This window comes from Neltuma alba, unplaced genomic scaffold (genome assembly GCF_004799145.2).
Source record: "Neltuma alba isolate B1F8T4 unplaced genomic scaffold, ASM479914v2 tig00010870_pilon, whole genome shotgun sequence".
Taxonomy (NCBI): Eukaryota; Viridiplantae; Streptophyta; class Magnoliopsida; order Fabales; family Fabaceae; genus Neltuma; species Neltuma alba.
Window position 1 is genome coordinate 88,911 of NW_021635662.1, and position 22,245 is coordinate 111,155.

General features: G+C 36.8%; 1 pseudogene; it reads left to right on the forward strand.

The window, feature by feature from the left end:
• The first annotated feature begins 1,095 nt into the window (after positions 1 to 1,095).
• On the forward strand, positions 1,096 to 8,788 carry LOC114759594 (berberine bridge enzyme-like 26; annotated as a pseudogene).
• Positions 8,789 to 22,245: the final 13,457 nt, after the last annotated feature.

Below are 22,245 nucleotides of genomic sequence, written 5' to 3' on the forward strand. Positions count from 1 at the left end.
TGTCCCATTCCCTCTTGTCCGGCTTTTCTTTGTAACACACACATCCTTGATTATTTCCATTATTGTCTTAAAATTCATCATATTTTATATAAACTTTTAGGTGAACATGTTCAAAGTTTTTAAATTTTTACTAAGACCCAAATTTATCATACTTTTAAAAAAATTAATACTATTTATTTTGAAAAATTATTATTCAGTCTTCTGAAAATTATTATTGAAGTTACTTGAGATTTTAATTTTTCATCTTAGCGAAGAGATATAACTTCATATATTCTTTAATCTATATATTTAAAATATGAGTTCTCAAATATATTTTTCCTTCTAAATATTATATATATTGCAGAATATATGCTTTCCATATTGCTTTATCTTTTGTTTTTTTGTTCCATAAGCTTTTACACTCGCTTCATGTAATAATGGATGGCTTTATGCAGTGGAATTCTAGATCTTGGGTTAGTGGCTTTGCACCACACATTAAGGAAGTGTTAGGGGGAAAAAAAATCCCTGAAAGAATAAAATTTCTTGCGGACACAACAAATAAATATTACTCTTCCGATCCTTAATATAAAACTTATTTAACTAATTTGATTAGATTAAGAAAGTTAGGTAAGTTAGTTAATTATAAGAAATATGACACGTTTTTCCTAAAATACCATAATTATCTTTCATAATATCTCCTCTTTCTTTTCTACTTGATTATGGTTGAAAGAGTATCTATAAGAGTAATTTAGAGAAAAATGATAAATATGAGAAATGGGTCTTATATTTAGGACAAAAACTAACTCAACAATTGGGTCCTATATTAAGGACTAGAGGAGTACCACTTGCTTTGCGGGAATAGAAATTTGCGGCAATAATAACATTCCACAATGTCATAATGTCAACTCTTCCAACAGATTTTTAGTCAAAAAAATATAAAAATAAAGAAAAAATGTCCTCCACTAAATCAATCAATTTTCCTTCTTAAAGATGACGCCTGTATGAGCTAAATTACACGTATATCGCCACTATAAACTGGCATCAAGTTCAGCGCATATAAGCAGACAGAAAATGCATTTCTCTGCATAGAAGAAGCCACACCGAATTCCTAAAACTATGGGGTCTCCAAGTTCGCTATTCTTGGTGATTCTTGCGTTTTCCTTCTTTCTAGTTTCATCAACTACTTCATTTTCAAGTCAAGAAAGATTCACTCGTTGTCTTCAAGGAAAATCTCGTAATCAAATCCCATTTCCGACATCATTTTACACTCCAAACAATGCTTCTTTCACTTCAGTCCTTGAATCCACAGCCCAAAATCTAAAGTACTTGCTGCCTTCAATGCCAAAACCTGAATTCATATTCACTCCCTCGGAGGATTCTCATGTTCAAGTAGCTATCATATGTGCAAAAATCCTCAAGATCCACATGAGAGTGCGCAGTGGAGGTCATGACTATGAAGGGCTTTCATATGTTTCTCTTATAGAAAAGCCATTCATGGTCCTAGATCTCTCCAAACTTCGTGCCATCCATGTTGATATAGCACGAAACACGGCTTGGATTCAAGCTGGTGCAACCATTGGAGAAGTTTACTACAGAATTTCAGAGAAAAGTCAAGTCCATGGCTTCCCCGCTGGCCTCTGCACAAGCTTAGGCATTGGTGGTCACATTACAGGTGGTGCATATGGCTCTATGATGAGAAAGTTTGGCCTTGGAGCCGACAACGTCATTGACGCGTGAATTGTGGATGCTAATGGCAAGATTCTTGACAGATCAACCATGGGAGAAGACTTATTTTGGGCCATTAGAGGTGGAGGAGGTGGGAGCTTTGGGATTATCTTGTGGTGGCAAATCAAACTTGTAAAAGTTCCACCCACTGTAACGGTCTTTACGGTTACCAAAACTTTAGAACAAAATGCAAACCAAATTCTACATAAATGGCAGCAAGTGGCACCAAACATTGATCACAATCTGTTCTTGAGAGTACTGATTCAGGTAACAAATTCTAGTGTTGCGGGTAAAAAAACTGTTTCAACTTCATATAATTCTCTTTTTCTAGGTAGGGCCAATAAGCTTCTCCAAGTGATGAAGAAAAGTTTTCCAGAATTAGGTCTCAGCAAAACGGATTGTTTGGAAATTAGTTGGATCAAATCTGTGCTTTATATTGCTGGCTATCCAAACAACACACACCCAAAAATTCTTCTCCAAGGGAAATCCACTTCCAAGGCATACTTCAAGGCCAAGTCAGATTTTGCGAGGCAAGTCATTCCTGAAGCTGCTTTGGATTCTCTATGGAAAGTTTTTCTGCAAGAAGATGGGCCTTTGATGATTTGGAATCCATATGGAGGAATGATGAGCAAAATCCCAGAATCTGCAACTCCGTTTCCTCATAGAAATGGAACACTCTTTAAGATACAATATGTAACAGGGTGGCTAGACGGAGAGAAGAGCATGGAAAAGCACATGAATTGTGTTGGCGGCAGCAAATGAGGGATAGCAAATCCGGTTCGAGTCGCGTCACAAGGACACTGTCCTTGAGAGATATTCCGCAACCCCTCGGTGTAACAGGCAGCGGCACTCCCCAGGATCAAACGAACCCTTCCTGCGAAGCAAGGTAGCAGAACAGCGAAAGCAATTGTAACAGCAAACACAGCGGGAGAGAAGAGGAAGAGGATGGAACAGTGTTTCTTCACGCTGCCTGGACAGTCCCTTATATAGGCGCGAATGGCCACATCACCGGAGGACGCATCCCTCTGTTTCGCCGAGCGGGTACGACCGAAGCAACGTAAGGTTCCGTTGGAGACGGAACGACGCGAACGTTGGTGCACACAACGTTCGCCTACACCCCGCGAGACGCGTCCGGTCGGCCACAAAACGAAACAGTAAGCCTCTTGACTTTTAACAGGTCCAAAATAAGGCTTTTCTGGTAAGCATAATTTTATTAAAAAATATTCAACAAAGTTTAAAATAATTTTCGTAAAATGAGGCTTTACCGCGTTTAATTCACGCGCAGGGGGGAAATCGCCGGTTTACAACTGCGTTTCCCTCCTGGTGGCCTGTTGTTGTGTGCGCGAGGCCCACTTCCCTCTTGGCCCATTTACCCCCCCAAGGATGCTTGATCTCATTTATACACTTAGACTTCTTCTCATCTTTCCCATGTGGGACTTTATTTGACACACATATTGCATTATTTCACAACAATCCCCCACATGTGTCAAATAAAGAGCCAGAGTTACACACATGGGTATAATCATTGTATCTAGTGGTTCTTGCGACTATGAACTAGACCTAGACTGATAACACTTAGTACACAGAGATGCCAGTGAAGCCTGCTTCTATGAACTGTCATCTCTTCGGCGTGTACTAGAGGCATTAAAAGTCAGATTATACCCCCACATTTCCGCTGTTAACGACGGTTTTGCGCGTTATAACGGCCGTGCGCGTGCCTGGTGCATAACGAATGCTCTAGAGATTTTGCCATGATCTCATAGGAGCGGCCCCACTCCACATTCGTAGAGGTGATTTCATTTAAGTGTACCTGCACTGAATACACCATCCCGTAGGATTTGAAATCATTAAGAGCTTTGCTCAACCCTCCAATATGCAATCTAGCACTTTCTCACACATCATAGGAAGGGACTAGTAATTTTGGTTTAGTGCTAGCAGTACTAACGAGCGACTTGTTCTTACCCATTGAACCTTCTTCATGGGATCACCAATCACAAAGGTTGGGTTGCCATCGCTGTCGTAATCATACTGGCTTTAGTCCCATTCCCCTCGATGTTTCGATAATTTGTTTCCTCCCTAGGGGTTTTGTTAATGGATCTGCTAGGTTCATTTCTGACCTCACAAAATCGATTGAGATCACCTCGTCCTTTAGCAGCTGCCTTAAAATATTGTGTCTCAATCGAATGTGTCTGCTTTTGCCATTAAATGTTTTATTTTTGGCCGTGGCTATTGATGCCTGGTTATCACAGTGTAATGATATTGATGGCGTTGGCTTGTCTCCCAATGGGATATTTGCTAAGAAGTTTTTCAACCACTCAGCCTCTGTACCAGCCAATTCCATAGCAACTAACTCAGAATCCCTTGAGGATCGAGTTATGATGCTTTGTTTGGCTGACTTCCAAGTGACAGCTCCACCACCAAATGTAAAAACATAACCGCTAGTGGACTTTGTCTCGTCTGAATCTGAGATCCAATTAGCATCACTGTATCCTTCTAATACAGCGGGAAATCCACTATATAGTATACCATAATTCATGGTACCCTTCAGATATCGTAATAATCTCTTCAGAGCTTCCCAATGTTCACTGCCTGGACAGTGAGTATATCTGCTCAATCTGCACACAGCATATGCTATGTCTGGCCTGGTATAATTCATCAAGTGCAACAGACTCCCAATAATCTGTGCATACATAGATTGAGCAATCGGATCTCCTTTATGCTTCTTTAGATGCACACTAGCATCATAAGGGGTACTCAAAGGAGTTTCATCATAATGTTCAAACTTTCTCAGTATTTTCTCAACATAATGTTCCTGAGAAAGTAAGATGCCATTTTCATTTCTTGTGATTTTAACACCTAGGATTATTTTTGCTTCACCCAGATCTTTCATATCAAAATTTGAATTAAGAAACATTTTTGTTTCAAGCACCACATTCATACTGGTTCCAAAAATAAGCATATCATCCACATATAAACAAATAATCACACAATCATTATTCATAACTTTGGTATAAACACATCTTTCTACTTCGACAGTAGAGAAACCACCACTCATTAAAACTTGATCTAACTTCTCATGCCATTGTTTGGGTGCTTGTTTTAAGCCATATAGAGATTTTACTAACTTACATACTTTGTTTTCTTGCCCAGGAACAGCACACCCTTCAGGTTGTACCATATAAATTTCCTCTTCTAAATCACCATTTAGAAATGCTGTTTTGACATCCATTTGATGTATAAATAGCTTATGAATTGATGCTAAAGCAATAAGGATTCTAACAGATGATATCCTTGTAACAGGAGAGAATGTATCAAAATAATCAATATTTTCCTTTTGGGTAAAACCCTTAGCTACAAGCCGTGCTTTGTATTTATCTATGGTTCCATCAGGAAAATATTTTTTCCTAAAGACCCATTTGCAACCTATAGGTTTTGCTCCTGAAGGCAAGTCTACCAAAACCCAAGTTTTATTTTTATTTAAGGAGTCTATTTCATCTTTAATTGCTTCTTTCCAAAGCTCTGCATCCGGAGAAGAGATTGCTTCATAAAAGTTTCTAGGTTCATTTTGTACTAAAAATGTGTAAAAATCATCTCCAAAGGATGTTTCCTTTCTCTGTCTTTTACTTCTCCGTAATTCTTCAGTCAAAACTTGATTTGTTTTTTCTTGGAAAGAGGCAGAAGGATTTTCAACACCTTTGGGAATATGCTCAACTTTTAATGGAAAAATGTTTTCAAAAAATTCAGCATCCTTTGTTTCAGTAATTGTGTTTTGGTTCAAAACTAAAAAACGATAAGCAGCACTTTGTTGAGCATAACCAATAAACATACAGTCAACAGTTTTAGAACCAATTTTCCTTTTCTTAAAATCAGGCAATAAAACTTTTGCAAGGCACCCCCACACTTTCAAATATTTAAGATTAGGTACAAAACCTTTCCACAACTCATAAGGTGTTTTGTTAGTTTTCCTATGAGGTATTCTATTTTGTAAAAAGCAAGCAGATAACAAGGCTTCACCCCATAAGTTATCAGGTGCACCAGAACTCACAAGCAAAGCATTCATCATCTCTTTTAAAGTTCTATTTTTCCTTTCTGCAACTCCATTAGATTCAGGTGAGTAAGGAGGTGTTACTTCATGTATTATTCCCTCTTTTTCACAAAAATCATTTAGTAATAAATATTCTCCTCCTCTATCAGATCTAACTCTTTTAATTTTCCTATTTAGTTGATTTTCTACCTCTGCCTTATATAAGATAAATTTTTCAAAGGCTTCATCTTTATTTCTTAACAGGTACACCCTAGTGTATCTAGAATAATCATCAATGAAAGTGATATAGTATCTTTTACCACCTCTAGTCTCTGTTTGTTTCAAATCACCTAAATCAGTATGTATTAATGACAATAACTCAGTCTCTCTTTGTGTAGGAAAATGTGATTTTTTCGTCATTTTGGTTTCTGCACAAATTTCGCATTTACCAATATTATTACTTTTAGTTTCAGAAATTAATTTAAGGTGTTGCAACCTTTTGATGTATTTCCTATTAATATGCCCTAATCTAGCATGCCATAGATCATAAGAATCAACCAAGTAAACAGAAGAAGATGCATTATCATTCATATCGACACTCAGTACAAAGAGACCTTGATTACAGTAACCCTTCCCCACAAGAACATTGTTCTTTGTCATCACAATTTTGTCAGACTCAAATGACACTTTCACCCCAGCCTTTCCCAAGAGAGCCACAGAAATTAAATTTGCTCTCATATCGGGCACGTACAGAACATCATTTAGCACTAGAGACTTCCCAGATGTGAGTTTCAGCACCACTTTTCCCTTTCCCTGAACCTTTGCAGTTCGGGAGTCAGCGAGATAAATTTGATCTTCCCCTTCTTCGAAGGAGGTATACATTTCCCTGTTTGCACATATGTGCTTGGTAGCCCCAGAGTCTACCACCCATTTTCTCACATCAGAGATGAGGAGGGCCTGAGAAAGCATTGCAGCAATTACTTCATCATTGTCGCTGTCATCTCCTTCAACCAAATTCACATTTGGCTTGGGAGGATTTTCATCCTTTTGAAAACTTCCCTTAGCCCTCTTCCTGCACTGTGCTGCATAATGTCCAGGTTTGCCACAAACAAAACAATTGCCCTTCTTCTTGAATTTGGAGTTAGTGCCTTTGGGTTTGTAATCAGGTTTCTTATTTTTCTGTTTCTTTGAGTTAGGGTCGTACCTCTTGTTGCGTGGTTTTGTTTCCACTAGGTTTGCTTTGGCAGCCGTCTCTTTCTCTTTCGCTGCTTGTATTGTCCTTCTGTTGGTATCTTCAATGATGATGTGAGTGATCAAGCCGGTAAGCGACAATTGTTTCTGTTTATGCTTGAGTTGTTGTTTGTAGTTGTTCCATGAGGTTGGTAGCTTTTCAATCAGGACCCCAGCGATGAACTCGTCAGGAAGATTGATCTTTTCAGCCCGAAGTTCCTCCAGTAATTTGTGGTATTCATTGATTTGAAGCTTGATGTCTTTGTCATCGGTCATCTCCCACCTATAGAAGTTTCCGACCACAAATTTCTGCTTCCCAGCGTCCTCAGCAGTATATTTGAGAACCAATGATTCCCATATTTGCTTGGCCTCTTTGTAGACGCTGTAGATGTCAAACAGATCATTAGAGAGTGTACTGATCAAGGTGTGCCTGCATACTTTGTTGGCCTGGTGCCACATATCCTTCTGTCCTTGATCAGCATCTGCAGCAGGTTCTGATTGAGTTAGCGCATTGACAACTCCATGCATGTCCAGAATTGTGTAGACACGTTCTTGCCACCGCCTAAAGTTGCTTCCATCAAACATTTCTATCTTGGATGTGTCAGGGAATGGCCTAGGAAGCGGTATGGCTGCCGGGACGTTCAGGGGAACGCTGACAGGAACAGCACTGGAGCCAGCAGCGTCGTTGTTTGCAGCCATTGTTCAGGGTATCTCTCAAGATTGTTGGCGGCAGCAAATGAGGAACAGCAAATCCGGTTCGAGTCGCGTCACAAGGACACTGTCCTTGAGAGATATTCCGCAACCCCTCGGTGTAACAGGCAGCGGCACTCCCCAGGATCAAACGAACCCTTCCTGCGAAGCAAGGTAGCAGAACAGCGAAAGCAATTGTAACAGCAAACACCCGCGGGAGGGAAGAGGAAGAGGATGGAATAGCGTTTCTTCACGCTGCCTGGACAGTCCCTTATATAGGCGCGAATGGCCACATCACCGGAGGACGCATCCCTCTGTTTCGCCGAGCGGGTACGACCGAAGCAACGTAAGGTTCCGTTGGAGACGGAACGACGCGAACGTTGGTGCACACAACGTTCGCCTACACCCCGCGAGACGCGTCCGGTCGGCCACAAAACGAAACAGTAAGCCTCTTGACTTTTAACAGGTGCAAAATAAGGCTTTTCTGGTAAGCATAATTTTATTAAAAAATATTCAACAAAGTTTAAAATAATTTTCGTAAAATGAGGCTTTACCGCGTTTAATTCACGCGCAGGGGGGGAAATCGCCGGTTTACAACTGCGTTTCCCTCCTGGTGGCCTGTTGTTGTGTGCGCGAGGCCCACTTCCCTCTTGGCCCATTTACCCCCCCAAGGATGCTTGATCTCATTTATACACTTAGACTTCTTCTCATCTTTCCCATGTGGGACTTTATTTGACACACATATTGCATTATTTCACAACAAATTGGATTGATAGATTCTATTACTCCATGAAGCATCATGTATCAAGCTTTCCAAGAGAAGCTTATGTGAATTACAGAGACCTTGATTTGGGGACGAACCAGTTTAATAAAACAAGCTTCCTGAGATCAAGCCTTTGGGGATACAAGTACTTCAAGGATAACTATATAAGGTTGGCGAACGTGAAGTCTAAGGTTGATCCAAATAATTTCTTTAGGCATGAACAAAGCATCCCTCCGTTCCCAATTTAAAAGAAGACGAGATCAAACCGCTGAACCTTTTTGTAATAATTTATACATGTTATGTGTTTATTGTATCATAATTGCATCGATGTTTGTGAGTCACGTGATTTATGCACGAATCACTCGAGTTCTAATTAAATTATGGTGGTTCTTTCAATGTGACAGCAATGCTTATGCTTAATTGGTTTCCTTGGTGGTGAAAGTATAAATGGATCTTTGTATATAATATGCTACTTATTTTAGTTGGCAACTAAATACATAGGTCCACAGAGTACATAAATTTTGACAAATGTGCTATAGTATATTCACCGCTTGTAAATTATATAGCTTGCTGTGCATATGTCATTTTGTATCTGTCGAATTTTTTGTTCGTTTTCCATTAATAATTCTACAAAGCTTAGTTTGTCTTTATAATTGAAATTTTATATTCTAAAGTCAAGTCTTCCCAACACGTTGTCTCCCAGTAATGGAGCGTGCAGATGGTCAGTGGTGTCCACATTGGAAGTTCTTTAACTAAAATAATAAAAAATTATTACACTGCTGACGTGTGTGCAACAATGGATGAGGCAATTTTTTTTTAAAGAATCAATAATTAGCATTAGTTAAAAATATCACTTTTCACAATAGAACTTTTAGATAAAAATATAGGGTTAATGCAAATTTTGGTTCCTCAGATTTGGGTCCATTTTGGTATGGTTCTTGAAATTTAAAACCCATGGTATTGGTCCCTCAAATTATAGCCGTTTCCGGTGTCACATCCTGTAAATTTTAACCTTGATAATGGGAGTAAAAAATTAAACCAAGGGCCAATAGGTAAAGTAGACTAGCTGATAAAGCTATTCGTGACATAAAATCCAGACAAGATCCAGACTCATATTTTCATAATATCTGGTATAGGTAGGATAGACTGCAAAGGGGTGTCAGAAAAATTGATTTTCCCAAAATAATGGAGAATTGAGGATTTATAATAGTATATGAGGTCCCAGAGGTGAAAAATGAATGAAAATAATTTATTACAGGATTTTTAAGATTTATAGGTATTTTATGACTGGATAGGGATTTTTGGCTTTAATTAATTATTTGAGCTACCCTGAGACCTCAATGATTTTGGAAAAAAATGAAAAAATTATTTAGCATATTTTTATGGATTTTAAAATTATATCTAGTCTTAGGATGTGAAGGGAATTATTTTTAGATAATTAGTAATGAAACTTCATTTGTAAAACCCGATTTCGGGAAAAATTCAATACAGAAGGTTAAAGGTAGAAATAAATTCTAGAAAAATTCATGACACCTTTTTACATTAAAAGAGAACTTTTGATGAAGGAAAATGAGGTTTTGGAGGCCCACAACTATTATTGGAAATAGCAACCGATATAGTAATTTTTGATTTGAAATTGATAATTTATGATTGGATCATGTTTCCCCTTCCTTTCCAACCAATTTTAGGCTGATCTTGGACCAAGGAAACATAGTAATTTTGTGCAGCCCATGGTCCCCCATGTAAGAAGAGTTCAAGCCCAAAACAAGCCCAAGAAACCATGAAAAATCACATGTAAATGGGCACTTGGCATGACCTAGAGATGGAAGATTGTGAAAGGGGACACATAGCCCTTGAGGTAGCAGATTTTTAGGCCACATAGAAGGGGATTTGGCCATCCCAAGAGATCTATAAATACCCCCTCATATGAGCTCCATATCGGCCAAGTTAGGGACAATCAAGAGGAAATCATCAAGCTTTAATCAAGGATTCATTAAGGTATGTTCAAGCTTGATTTTAGTTATGTTTAAGGGTTAGTTAGGCTCAGATTTCATGGCAAAATCCTAGGCTATTATGCTGCCATAATTTTGGTCACATTAAGAAAGGATCAGGGAAGGATATAAACCTTGAATATAAGCTTGGAATGGTATGTTTAATTGATGTTTGGATTGAATTTTGAAAGAAATCCTAAGTTATGACATTAAGGATACCTCCCGGCCACTCTTGGTTCCTGAGGTTAGAAATTATTTCACTTAGATATGATGATTCCAATCAGTTTAGAAGGTGATTTTTTGTGGGGAAACACTAAGAAAAAGTGTTTAAAATCATTGGAATCAAAAATAGAAACTAAGCACCCCTTTAACATTCTATTCGGCCAAGTTGAGTTAAGGGGAGAGGTGTCACGTCCTGTAAAATTTAACCCTAACAATGGGTATGAAAAATTAAGTTAAGGGTCAATAGGAAAAGTAGACTGGCTGACAAAGCCAGGCATGACATAAAACCCAGATAGGGTTCAGACTGATATTTTTAAAATTATCGGTTCAAGAAGGGCAAAATGAGGAAATTTGAAAACAAAATTCTAAAAAAATTGTTGAAAAATGGTATAAAGGTAAATTAGAGGTTCTAGAACCTTAATTGAGGTCCTGAAGGTGGAATTGGCAAGAAAATAACATATCAAAAAATTTCCTGAAAATAGAGTTTTTTCGGAACAAATAATGAAAATTAAGCAAAAATGATTATTTTTATTATATAGAGGCCTTAATAGTTCCCAAACAAATATGGAAAAATTATTTAAGGATTTATTTGAATTTATAAAATTAATTTCAGGCCCTGAAAGTATAGGAATTAATTTTAGAATATTTATGACTGAAATCTTATCAGTAAAGCCCGATTTCAGAGAAAATTCAAAATAAATAAAGGTTGAGATAAATTCTATAATTTTTTAGGGGACTTTCCTATATTAAAAGAGGATTTTTGATGGAGAGAAATGAAATTTTGGAGGGTCAAAACTATTTTTGAAAATAGTAACTGAAATAGTGAGTTTTAGTTAGAAATTAATATTTATTATTGGGTCACACTTCTCGTCCCTTTTTAAGTATGTTTTGGGCTTCATATTGGGCCAAGAGGGCCCCAAAATTTTGTGCAGCCCATACCTCCTCTTGCCAAAGAGTTCAAGCCCAATTGAAGTCTAAAATTCAAAAGAAAAATCAAGAAGAAGGGACACTTGGCTTGTTCTGAATGTTAGAGCATATGATAAGGGACACATGGCCCCTTAGGTTGCAGGAGATGCCACACCTTACTATTTTATCAATTTAGGTTCTATTTAAAACCATTTTAGACCACATTGAATGGTCTTAGGCTCACTTTTTATCTGAAAAACACTAAATTTCGGATTTTTGCTGTTCATCGGGTAAAAATCCAGTTTTTCTGGCCCAACTTCGAAAATTCATTACTTATTCCACAAAAATCGAAATGAGGTGGTTCAAAATTCTAATTAAAATTATTTAAGTGCTCTTTCAAAAAAAAAATAATCTTGTGATCCAATTCCTTAGGAAAAATTATCAAGTTTTTGTGAAAGGTAACACTGTCCATTTGCCAAAAACCCTTTTTCCAAGATTCTAACCTTTAACTTTGAAAAATCATTAAAAATCATATACTTTGCCATTTTTAATGTGTTGGCTATCAAATGGAAGCTCAAGACATTATCTACAATCATGACAAATTTTGTGATTAAACACATTCGGGAGCTTAATAAAAAAGTCACGTGAACGAGGCAGTGTCGGTGTGTTTACAGCACTGTTAGTATATTATATACATAGCCAAAAAGATCCACAAATTTTTGTGGCAAGACACCACGAATTTAACCTTCAATTTGAAGCTTTCTCTTGGATGATTTAGGCCCTAAAATGTAAGATTGTATTTGTGGAATGAGATTTCATTGAAATCCCAATAGCAAATTAACCAACTATATCACCAACAAGCATCATTAACATGCATAACTACATTAACTAGGTTCTACCTCTATTTCCTTCTACTAACTACATTTGATATAGAGGACCCCAATCTCTAAAATCCTCTACCAGCTTCTGCTCTCTAATCATTAGTGATGCTACTCGTACTACCTTTCTACTTAAGGCATTCACAACTACATTTGCTTTGCCTGGATGGTACATAATATGAAAATCATAGTCTTTAAGTAAGTCTATCCACCTTCATTGTCTCATATTCAATTCTTTTTTATCATGGAGGTACTTGAGGCTTTTGTGGTCACAAAACAATTCTATTTTTGCTCTATACAGATAGTGTCTCCATATCTTTAGTGCATAAACTATCGCTGCCAATTCCAGGTCATGGGTAAGATAATTCTCTTCGTGAGATTTTAACTGGCGTGAGGCGTAGGCTACTACCCATCCTTACTGCATAAGCACACATCCCAGTCCCTGCTTGCTAGCATCTGTATAAACCATATACGGTTGTGAAGGATCGGGAAGTATAAGTACAGGAATAGAAGTGAGCTTCCTCTTTAGCTCTTGAAAACTAGCCTCGCTCTTCTCGTCCCACAAGAACAGATGGTTCTTCTTGGTTAACTTGGTCAGCGGAAGAGCAATTCGAGAAAAGTCCTGGATGAATCTTCTGTAATACCTTGCTAGTCTGAGAAAACTTCTGATCTCGGTCACCGTCTTGGGTCTCTCCCAGTTGAGTACTGCCTCAATCTTACTGGGGTCGACAACCACTCCCTCTCGGGAAATCACATGGTCGATAAATCAGACTTCCTGGAGCCAAAACTCACACTTACTAAGTTTAGCTACCAGCTGTTTCTCTTTCAAGGTATTTAGGACAATCCTCAAACACATCTCATACTCTTCAAGATACTTAGAGTACACTAAGATGTCATCAATGAATATGACCACAAATTGATCCAAGTAAGAATGAAAGATCCTATTCATGTAGTCCATGAATATCGCAGGTGCCTTCGTTAATCCAAATGGCATCACTAAGAATTCATAGTGCCCATATCGGGTTCTAAATGTAGTTTTAGGGACATCTTCATACTTAATCTTGAGTTGGTGGTAGCCAAATCTTAGATCAATCTTAGAGAATACACTGTCTCCAACTAGCTAGTCTAACAGATTATCTATCCTAGGGAGCGGATACTTGTTCTTAACTATGACTTTGTTCAACTCCCAGTAGTCTATGCCAGTCTTAGACTACCATTCTTTTTTCTTGACAAACAACACTGGAGCACCCTATGATTATACACTTGGTCTAATAAAACCTTTTTTGAGTAATTCCTCTATCTACTTCTTAAGTTCTATCATTTCATTTGGAGCCATTCTATAAGGGGCCTTAGAAATTGGTCCTGCTCTAGGTACGATGTCAATTGTGAAATCTACTTCTCTATCTGGGGGTAATCTTGTGATCTCTATCAGAAACACTTCCGGAAATTCCCTAACAACTGGGATTTATCCTATCCCTTCCTCAACCTCTACTTGTACCGAGAAGAAAACGAGGAATCCTTGACAGCCTTTCTGTAGGCATTTGCCCACTTGGGCTTCCGTGATGAAGTTCAACCTAACTTCTGGATTCAACTCTAAATCTCTCGAGGGTAAGATTAGGGTTTTATTCTTACAGTCTATTAGGATATTGTGGGATGACAACCAATTTAGTCCAATCACCACATCAATCTCATGGAAGGGCATACATATCAAGTCTACAGTAGTGCAACAGTGCTCATAACAAACTATGCAGTTTAAGCACACTTCAGATGTAATTACCCTATTCTATGTTGGGGTAGACACATGTATATCATATGGCAATGCATTTATATTAAAGACAAGTATTTCAACATAGGCATATGAAATAAAAGAATAACTAGCACCGGAATCAAACATTACAATCACCGGGGAATTGTTAATCATGATCGTACCTTGGATCATCTCCGAAGACTTTCAGGCTTCTTCCCTTGTGAGTGCAAACACTCGACCCTGGGTGCGTGGTCCTGCGTGTTCAGTGTTCTGCGGGTATTCCCTTGAGAAATGTCCAGGTTTGCCACATGTGTAGCAAACATTCTGCCCAACCATGCATGGTCTGTCATCATGATTCTTGCCACACTTTGCACATTCCTTGCCCTTTGGTGTCTTACCGCCTTTCTTATTCTTGCGGTTATTCCAGGGTTGCTTCCTCTTCTTACTTGCATTAGATGAGGTGCCACCCTGACCTCCTTGACCTCCCTTCTCTTCTCTGGGAGTAGTCTTGACCATCAGATGATGGTTTAAGCTGCTTTTCGTGATTCGGCAAGCCTCAACTACCTTGTTGAACTGCTCAAATTGTCTAGGAGCAATCATCTCCCTCAATGATGGCCTCAATCTTTGAACCATCTTCTCTATTGTCCACCTCTCATTATCTCTATAGCAGAGATAGCTTGAATAATGAGAGAGACGAATGAACTTGGCTAAGTACTCGTCAAAAGGTTTATCATCTCTTTGTTCAGAGTCAGAAATTCTACTTCTCTCTCATCTCAGACATATCTCGAAAAATACTTCTCATAGAACTGCTCCAGAAATACTTCCCAAGTCACTGTCGTGTTTCGAGCATCCAAAAGAATCTTAGTATTCTTCCACCAGCGATCAGCATCTTTCTCTAGCTTATATATCGCCATCTGGGCTTTTCGCTTTAATGAGCAGTTCAGTACCTTAAAGATCTTCTCTAGATGGTTAATCCAATCTTTTGCCGCTTGGACATCAAATTTTCCATCAAACAATGGCGGGTTGTGCTTACAGAAGCGAGTCATCCACTGTTGGATGCTGTTGGGGTCTGCTACTAGCATTGCCGGCTTGGGCAATGGTTCTGATGCTTGTGCTACAGAGACCTCTTTGTCTGGCTGCCTCCTGTTGAGGTTTGCTAATGCCGCTGCCACTGTTGCAGCTATCATTGCATCCCTTTCTTGTTCCTGGTGGGCTTGTGCTACTCTCATGTCTTCGATGGTCTTCTGCTGTTGCTCGAGGCGATCCAAAATTAATTATAGTGGATCAGGAGGGACCCTTGCGTCTTGCACTGGGGGTCTCTCCGGTGAAAGGTTTCGTCGAGTTCTGACCATCGTTTAATTAATCGAATAGCATAACAAGGAACGAGAAATAAATATCATGCTTGGATTGCATTAATAAAATAGGCATACAACATTCAGCATTTGAGCATCAGTCAACCAGAGTACAATTTAAAACATTCATCAACCAAGCACAATCAGCCTAACCTACACGGGTTAGCTGTACCAAAATACATCCAATGTTAGTGATAGGAGGGTCCTAATCATCTACAGAAAGTGAACGATAAAAAAGCCCTTGAGGCTTCGGATCCAGTCCTCCACATCATCTCCTAGTAGGTAGTTCAGGCGGACGATCTTGAAAGAGAGCCTTTTCTTGTTGTTCGCTTAGAGGTTCTCGCTCAAAATTTATCCAAGCTATGCAGTAGTGCAAACTCGGGTCGTTCTCTTTTGGGAGCCTAAATTAGATGTCTAAGTTAGATTAATGCTATGCAGAGTAATGAAAAAGGGGTTTTTGGTGTTTTTATCCATTAATGAAATGCTAAAACTAAATGCAATTAATTCAAATCTAAGTGACTATGTTTTTGGATTTTTCTAAGATAGTAGTAATGAAGTGAAGTTAATGATATGTAATCTCTTGAATATAGCTTTGAAGCAATCATAGTTCAAAATAAGTATGGGAGTAGAAATCACCAAGTTTTCTAAATGAAAAACCTTAAAGAACTCTTTAAGTCTAGGATCTTAATCAATGGTACCCATTTCATAAGATCCTATTAAGCTCACTTAGTGTGTGTATTAAGATTAATTAATGCACTTGGTTAAATGCAAGCCCAGATCAACTCAACAATCACACATTACCATGCAAGCAGAGAGTATCGAAAGAGTTGCATAAAAACATACATGTAACCACATGTATTGAAGCTCAAATTCAACACTAATAATCCAATACACAAAACAATCATCCAGAATTGATTACAACCATAATCAGAGCGTTCAATCCTATGCCAGAACCTCCGCTCTGATACCAAAAATGTCACACCTTACTATTTTATCAACTTAGGTTCCATTTAAAACCATTTTAAACCACATTGGATGGTCTTGGGCTCACTTTTTATCTGAAAAATGCTAAATTTTAGATTTTTACTGTTCATTCGATAAAAATCTAGTTTTTCTGGCCCAACTTTGAAAATTCATAACTTATTCCAAAAAACTCAAAATGAGGTGGTTCAAAATTCTAATTAAAGCTATTTAAGTTCTTTTTCAAGGAAAAATAATGTTGTGATCCAATTCCTTAGGAAAAAGCGTCAGGTTTTTGTGAAAGGTAACACTATCCATTTGCTAAAAACCCTTTTTCTGAGATTCGGACCTTTAACTTTGAAAAATCATTAAAAATCATATACTTGGCCATTTTTAACTTATTGGCTATCAAATTGAATCTCACGACATTATCTATAATCCTACCAAATTTTGTGATTAAACACATTTAGGAGCTTAATCAAAAAGTCACATGAATGAGGCAGTGTCAGTGTGTTTACAGCACTGTTAGTATAGTATATACATAGCCATAAAGATCCACGAATTTTTGTGGCAAGACACCATAAATTTAAACTTCAATTTGAAGCTTTCCCTTGGAGGACCCTAAAATGTTAGATTGCATTTGTGGAATGAGATTTCATTGAAATCCGAATAGCAAATTAACCAACTATATCACCAATAAGCATCATCAACATGCATAACTACATTAACTACTATTGGTGAACTAGCATGCTTATCATTTGGCAAACTCAATCATGCAAAGGCCAAAGTAAGAAAGTACAAAGAGCAACCACATTATAATCAAGAAAGTTCAACCACATAATAGCAATTAATCATGTAATAATCAATAATACCAAATTAGTGTGAGTAGCTAGGTTTAACTTGCTACCTTTTTCCAAAAGCTTAAGCTTTCTTTCTTTCTCTTCTTTCCCCTCACAAATATCAAACCCTAACAATGAAATCCATCAAAAAGGGCAGCAAGAATCATTACCCAATCAAGAAAAAGCAAGAACACAATCAAAAATGACTCTTGCTCCTTAAAGCTTCCATCTTTGTTCACTATTTTTGAACTTGTTTCCTTTTAACCCTAAAAATGGTTTCTTTACTTATTCCTACATGGTTTTTCATGTAGATTCAAAATACATACTTAGATCTATGAAAATAAAACTCCTCCTTTCAACTACCCTTGACTGAACCGCTAGGGGTACTTGAACTAAAAATTACAACTTTGTTTTAATGCTTCCAACACTTGTTCCTTTTGGTTTACCTTACACCATTTCTCATTTTAAGCATCATGGAAGCCTTAAAATATTGAAAAACTCATCCTAGGGTTCAATCATCATCTTGGCTGAAATGAACATCCAAAGAAACAACCAAGACAAATGCTTCAAAACAACCTATACTCACTTGCAACCACTAGAGCTAACATGTTTTGATGTGTCTTAGCAAGTGTGATTAACAAAACTTCCTTCCCCTCAAGATAACTAGTTCAGTCAACACCTAAAGGAGAGGAGAAATAGATTTTTCAACCATAGAAAGAAAGAAAACAAAGCAAGAACCTATGTAGAACCAAGAACTAACCTTAAATCCTTGGTTGTATAGTCAAAGATGCTAGCTTTTCCTTGTTCCTTCTTCAAAACCCTCTCTTTTCTCTCCTTTCCTCCTTTGGCCAAACCAACATCCGAAAATGAGGGGGAGATGAGCTTGTTTAATGAGCCAAAATATCCCAACCACCCTCTTTAATGAGAATCCAAGTGTCATTACCCTCTTTAATCTTGCTTTCTCTTTCTTAATTAACAAAATCTAAATGAAATTAATTACCAAAAGTCAAGATCCTCTCTATTTGAAGAGTGACACTTGGCAAGTTTAAATCCTCTCCATTAAGGGCTTGACACATGGCTCAATGTGATCCATTTGATTTGCAAGACACTAGTCTTGCTTCATCAGTATACGTTGGCTCTGAGTTTAACTTTCTTTCTATAATTATAGTAGTTTGGCCTCTGTAATTATTTTCTGTCAGATCCTTAATTTATTCTCCTTATTTTTATCTTCCAAAATTACCCTCTTTGCCTCAAAATTAATTTCCTAGTAATTAAATAAAAAGGAAAATTAATTTCCTCATCTTTAGGGATTTTTTCATTTTTCACAAGTATTTGGAAAAATCTTGGATACTTGAGGGTCTTCATTTAATTCCATAATCTCTTATAAATCCTTGGGGTCTCAAAGGAATTTTCTTAGAATTTTATTCTCCTTAAAAGTATTTATTTGGAATTTTCTGAATAAATTCTCTTAATTAGCCTAAATCACCCTTAAATTCTCTTGTAATTTCTCTAAGGGTAATTTGGTCATAAAACCAACTTTATAATTTCATATAACTCTCAAAGGATATTATCCTTATTTTTTCTTAATTTTCCAAGGCTTGGAAATATTTTTCCTTATTTACATTTGACCAATTTTTCCTTAATTAGTCAAATTCCTATTTTTGGCTTGGAAAATTATGGTAATTGTTTTCCACTGAAATTCTTCTATTTCTTCTTATCATTTTTAATCCTCAATAATTTGAGAATATTTTTTATTTCTAATTACCATAATACTGGATGTGACAGGAGATGACGCTATTTTGTAGGGCTTGGGGTCAGATTTAGAGCTATATAAAACACCCTAAATACACTAAATTTGGTGAAAATAGGAAAATTATATGAAATTCTGTCAAATTGAAAACTCCCCTTTAAACAGCATCTAAAACCCTCTATATTAAAGAAAAATCAGCAATCTTCAAGAAAGGATCCATCAAGGTATGTCTAAGCTTGATTTTGGTTATATTTAAGGGTTGTTTTGATTAAAATTTCATGACAAATCCTTAGCGTTGTGTTGCCAATTTTTGGTCACCATGAAGCAGCATTAGGGAAGGATAAAAACCACGAATATGAGCTTGGAATTGAATGTTTAATTGATATTTGAATTGAATTTTGGAAGAAAACCAGAGTTAGGGTTTACAGGAGGTATTTCGGCCACTATGTAATTTTGATGTTCAAGATTGTTTCAATGTGATTTGATGATTCCAATGAGTTTAAAAGGTATTTTTGTGTAGAGAAACACCAAAGAAAAGTGTTTAAAATCATTGGAATCAAAAATAAAAATTTTGGAACTTAAACCTACCATTTTCAGCTGAAGTGGCTTGAAAGGGTGAAGTACAATTTTGTTAAATATGATTTGATATTTGGATTCTACATGAAAAATTGTATAGGAATGGCCCAAGAGATTAATTGAAACAAAGAGAAAATAATTGTGTCAAAAATCAAGAAAAAAGGAGTTTAATTGAGTTTAATGTGAAGCAATAGTGTTTATGCTTGGATTGATAGGCATTTTGTAAGAAATAATATTTGTAATTATTATGAATTGTTATGGATTATTGTGAATTATGTTGAATATTTGTATTAATGATCAAAGAGTGGCATGCATATTAATATTTGATTAAGAAATCATGTTTTGGCATGGATTATGTGATTGGAATGGTTATATGGATTGAAAAGGGTAGAATAACCAAGAATGGCAATTAAAGGGGTTAAAAGTTGACTTTTTAAGGGTAAAGTTTGACTAAGGAGATTTTGTGCAATTGACTGAGAATTTGGCTGAAATTTGGTAGACTTATAGATCATAATTTTAGCTTTAAAACAAGTGGTATTTCATTAAACTTGGAGTTTTGTGTAAAAAGTTGTCCTTTCAAATTTGGGCATAAATTCTAGAAAATTAAAAAATGGCTATATGAACAGTACTACTTTATGTGAATTTTGGGAGTAATTGGTGAATTCTGGATACCAATAAGTACTTTTTCCCTTAAATATCACATTAAAAGCTTTAAATGAAACTTAGAACCACTTCATTTCAATTTTTTTAGAATTAGTTATAAATTTTTAAAATTTGGCCTTTGTTAGGGTTACAATTGTTAGAAGCAATCTCACCCAAGAAGGGGGTGAATTGGGTGAGATAAAAAAATTGCTGAATTAAAACGAGACAATATCAGAAACAGATAGTTAGAGTTAAGAGGGATTTCACCGCAGAAGGGAAGACACAGGATTTATACTAGTTCGATCTTAACCACTTGACCTACATCCAGTCCTCAGAACACCTCTGAGTATTTCACTATCTTCTAAGATTGATCGGGCTCTTGGTGCCTCAGTACAGTAATTGAATCACTCAATCACTCCCCCTTACTCCCGTAAGGATACAAACCCACTCAAGAGTCCACACTCTTGAGTATCACTCAATAGTGATTAATAAAGGATAGAAATCGACTCTCTTACAGAGTGAAATTTAATGATGAACGCTGATGCTCAGTAGTATTGAAGAAATAGAGTATTGAATGCTAGACTTAATAATCACATATGGTAGCTCTGGTATTTAATCTCCTCATTAATGCTTCTTCGCGCCTTTTATAGTTGAGATCGTTAAGTAACTGTTAGACGGAAGAGCTTCTAGCCGTTGTGACTCCGTTTGCGTGTTTAGCTAGTTCCAACGGTTCCGCCATTAATGCGTCTGAGCTTTCTGACACTGTAGATTACAGGTTACGTAATCCTATTGAAGAGCCGTTGTAATTTCTCTTAGTAATCTGCATCCATATTTTAAACTTAAATAAGTAAGAATAAAGCGGTGTAAGCTTTAGTCATGGATCAGGAGGAATAACTAATTGATTACTCAATGATTCTAGATAGAATGAATCATCCGTAAAAGGTGCAGAAAGATACTCTGGACATGGTTGATCGAAGTGGTGATCGATTACTGGTTGATCGATTTGGTTATCGAAAAATAGAAAGAGAAATTTTCGATTAGTAGAAGAAGTTTATCGATCAGATGATGGAATAATGGTTTCTCGATCAAGTGATCGATAAAGTGCAACAGGAAATCTTAGGTTGATATGTAAATTAGAGTTCCTTTGAATATACACCACTTGGTAAAGTAATCATGAGGATTGTGCAAGCAAAAAAATCTTGGAAGTGAGTATGAGAAATGTTATAGCTTGCTGAAGTTAAACTGACAGAAATCAAATGATCGATTAGTTTACCGAGTAAAGGTTGATCGATCAATTTATCGATAATTCAAGTGTTACCGAATTGAAACTTTAGTGCATGTTGATCGAACACATTATCGATAAGATTGTGATCGATAATGTTATTGATAAGAGTCAAGTGTGAAACTTTCAGTGAGAAACAGGGATTTCAAGGATTATCGAATGGGTGATCGATCAAGGCATGTTCGATCAAATTATCGATAAACGGTGAAATGAAAAGTTTGTTCTAAAGCTGTTTATCGATCATGTTATCTGAAAAAATGTTAAGTAGAAAAGCTTAATTATCGATAAGGTTATCGATAATTTAGTTCTAAAGAAAACTAAGTAGAAACAACTGGCACATAGATTATCGATCATGTTATCGATAATTTGATGATGGATAAAGTTATCGATCAATAGTCTATAATCAATACCTGCATTTAAGAAGGTTAGAGCTTAATGTTCGATCATATTATCGATAATAAAAAGATCGACAATGTGATCGATAAACAATGCCAGAATCATTATTAAAACAGGTAGAGTGTCTTACCATTTATCGATGTCGTTATCGATAACTCATTTATTGATCATTTGATCGATAAGATCAGTCCAGATTCACTTTTTTTTATCTGTCACTTGTTTGATCATCTGGGATTATCGATTAAACTATCGATAACCGACAATTACCTTCTATTGCTTTTACGTTAGCGATG